Here is a 3,956-nt window from a genome sequence, read left to right as displayed (position 1 = left end):
GTGTGTGTGTGTATTTTCTATTTGAATATGCAGAACAGTTTTTGTGGGTCAGAATGGTCATATTTCCCTCTAATATTACTAAGTTTACCTCTTGAACTCAACACCAAAGTGTTTTCCAATCTTATTTTTTTTTTTTATATGTCATACTATTTTCTCGTGTGCCACTTAAGGAATGTTTACGCCACGTTTTCTTCACGGCAACACTTCATTTTGATTCAAAGTCCCTCAGCTCCCCAAGTGGTCTGTCTTGTGGAACCATGTCGGTTTGAGCTGTGAAATATGTCCATGTCGGTTTGAGCTGTGAAATATGTCCATTTCGGTCTGAGCTGTGAAATATGTCCATGTCGGTTTGAGCTGTGAGATATGTCCATGTCGGTCTGAGCTGTGAAATATGTCCATTTCGGTCTGAGCTGTGAAATATGTCCATGTCGGTTTGAGCTGTGAGATATGTCCATGTCGGTCTGAGCTGTGAAATATGTCCATGTCGGTTTGAGCTGTGAGATATGTCCATGTCGGTCTGAGCTGTGAAATATGTCCATGTCGGTCTGAGCTGTGAAATATGTCCATGTCGGTCTGAGCTGTGAAATATGTCCATGTCGGTCTGAGCTGTGAAATATGTCCATGTCGGTCTGAGCTGTGAAATATGTCCATGTCCGTTTGAGCTGTGAAATATGTCCATGTCGGTCTGAGCTGTGAAATATGTCCATGTCGGTCTGAGCTGTGAAATATGTCCATGTCGGTTTGAGCTGTGAAATATGTCCATGTCGGTTTGAGCTGTGAGATATGTCCATGTCGGTCTGAGCTGTGAAATATGTCCATGTCGGTCTGAGCTGTGAAATATGTCCACCAGCGTGTTCTTATCTGCGTTATCTATCGCTGACCCCCCCCCCCCCCGCCCCCCCCCTCCCGACATTCCTCATGTTATATGAAGAAGCAGAGGGTTGCTTCGTGATGGGGGGGGGGGGGGGGGGGCGGTATTTAAGGTCAGGTCTCGTGGCTTTGTTATATTTGTGAAGGTCAGGTCTCGTGGCTTTGTTATATCTGTGAAGGTCAGGTCTCGTGGCTTTGTTATATTTGCTGAAGGTCAGGTCTCGTGGCTTTGTTATATTTGCTGAAGGTCAGGTCTCGTGGCTTTGTTATGTTTGTGAAGGTCAGGTCTCGTGGCTTTGTTATATCTGTGAAGGTCAGGTCTCGTGGCTTTGTTATATTTGTGAAGGTCAGGTCTCGTGGCTTTGTTATATCTGTGAAGGTCAGGTCTCGTGGCTTTGTTATATTTGCTGAAGGTCAGGTCTCGTGGCTGTGTTATATTTGCTGAAGGTCAGGTCTCGTGGCTTTGTTATATTTGCTGAAGGTCAGGTCTCGTGGCTTTGTTATGTTTGTGAAGGTCAGGTCTCGTGGCTTTGTTATATTTGTGAAGGTCAGGTCTCGTGGCTTTGTTATATTTGCTGAAGGTCAGGTCTCGTGGCTTTGTTATGTTTGTGAAGGTCAGGTCTCGTGGCTTTGTTATATTTGCTGAAGGTCAGGTCTCGTGGCTTTGTTATATTTGTGAAGGTCAGGTCTCGTGGCTTTGTTATATTTGAAGGTCAGGTCTCGTGGCCTTGTTATGTTTGTGAAGGTCAGGTCTCGTGGCTTTGTTATATTTGCTGAAGGTCAGGTCTCGTGGCTTTGTTATATTTGTGAAGGTCAGGTCTCGTGGCTTTGTTATATTTGAAGGTCAGGTCTCGTGGCCTTGTTATGTTTGTGAAGGTCAGGTCTCGTGGCTTTGTTATATTTGCTGAAGGTCAGGTCTCGTGGCTTTGTTATATTTGTGAAGGTCAGGTCTCGTGGCTTTGTTATATTTGTGAAGGTCAGGTCTCGTGGCTTTGTTATGTTTGTGAAGGTCAGGTCTCGTGGCTTTGTTATATTTGTGAAGGTCAGGTCTCGTGGCTTTGTTATGTTTGTGAAGGTCAGGTCTCGTGGCTTTGTTATATTTGCTGAAGGTCAGGTCTCGTGGCTTTGTTATATTTGTGAAGGTCAGGTCTCGTGGCTTTGTTATATTTGAAGGTCAGGTCTCGTGGCCTTGTTATGTTTGTGAAGGTCAGGTCTCGTGGCTTTGTTATATTTGCTGAAGGTCAGGTCTCGTGGCTTTGTTATATTTGTGAAGGTCAGGTCTCGTGGCTTTGTTATATTTGAAGGTCAGGTCTCGTGGCCTTGTTATGTTTGTGAAGGTCAGGTCTCGTGGCTTTGTTATATTTGCTGAAGGTCAGGTCTCGTGGCTTTGTTATATTTGTGAAGGTCAGGTCTCGTGGCTTTGTTATATTTGTGAAGGTCAGGTCTCGTGGCTTTGTTATGTTTGTGAAGGTCAGGTCTCGTGGCTTTGTTATATTTGTGAAGGTCAGGTCTCGTGGCTTTGTTATGTTTGTGAAGGTCAGGTCTCGTGGCTTTGTTATATTTGCTGAAGGTCAGGTCTCGTGGCTTTGTTATATTTGTGAAGGTCAGGTCTCGTGGCTTTGTTATATTTGAAGGTCAGGTCTCGTGGCCTTGTTATGTTTGTGAAGGTCAGGTCTCGTGGCTTTGTTATATTTGCTGAAGGTCAGGTCTCGTGGCTTTGTTATATTTGTGAAGGTCAGGTCTCGTGGCTTTGTTATATTTGTGAAGGTCAGGTCTCGTGGCTTTGTTATGTTTGTGAAGGTCAGGTCTCGTGGCTTTGTTATATTTGTGAAGGTCAGGTCTCGTGGCTTTGTTATATTTGTGAAGGTCAGGTCTCGTGGCTTTGTTATATTTGTGAAGGTCAGGTCTCGTGGCTTTGTTATATTTGTGAAGGTCAGGTCTCGTGGCTTTGTTATATTTGCTGAAGGTCAGGTCTCGTGGCTTTGTTATATTTGTGAAGGTCAGGTCTCGTGGCTATGTTATCTTAGGTCAAGGTTACGGGTCAGATGACTGTATAACTTTGAGAACTAATTACACGTTGTTGCTCTGATGTGATCGTGTCCATTGTACGAGGGGTACTGTATTGTACGAGGGGTACTGTATTGTACGAGGGGTACTGTATTGTACGAGGGGTACTGTATTGTACGAGGGGTACTGTATTGTACGAGGGGTACTGTATTGTACGTGGGGTACTGTATTGTACGAGGGGTACTGTATTGTACGAGGGGTACTGTATTGTACTAGGGGTACTGTATTGTACGAGGGGTACTGTATTGTACTAGGGGTACTGTATTGTATTCCAGATGTTTGAATGTAATGTACTGTACTACACTGTATGTATGTAACCTGTAATGTACTGTACTACACTGTATGTATGTAACCTGTAATGTACTGTACTACACTGTATGTGTGTACCTGTAATGTACAGTAATACACTATATGTGTGTACCTGTAATGTACTGTACTACACTGTATGTATGTAACCTGTAATGTACTGTACTACACTGTATGTATGTAACCTGTAATGTACTGTACTACACTGTATGTGTGTACCTGTAATGTACTGTAGTACACTGTATGTATGTAACATGTAATGTACTGTACTACACTGTATGTGTGTACCTGTAATGTACTGTACTACACTGTATGTATGTAACCTGTAATACATCACTTGTTGGATGGCCATATAGAGAGGTCAGCTGCTGGCCCAATTCGTGTCTTGAACACGTCGGATACAAATAGTTTGACCTGATGTTCGCGTTTGTGTCCGTGTGTCTGTCTGTCTCAACTCTGTGCTCACGAACGTTAAGGCGTTAACGAATGACGTCAGGGGAGAACCCGGTGCTGGGATTGGCCAGTGTACCTTGGCCGTGATGGGACGCCAGAGGTCAAAGGTCGGGGGTCCAAAGGTCAAAGGCCAGATGCAAAGGATAAAGTATGTTCCAGGTTGCTGGCGAGGTCAAAGGTCATCGAAAAGGGTTGTGCCAGCTTGAAACAAGAGACCCGCTGACGTCCACTGCTCTTACAGGAACCTCCCACATTTTCTG

The sequence above is a fragment of the Panulirus ornatus genome, chromosome 39 (genome assembly GCF_036320965.1).
Source record: "Panulirus ornatus isolate Po-2019 chromosome 39, ASM3632096v1, whole genome shotgun sequence".
In the NCBI taxonomy this organism is placed as follows: domain Eukaryota; kingdom Metazoa; phylum Arthropoda; class Malacostraca; order Decapoda; family Palinuridae; genus Panulirus; species Panulirus ornatus.
This window is presented reverse-complemented; position numbering follows the sequence as displayed.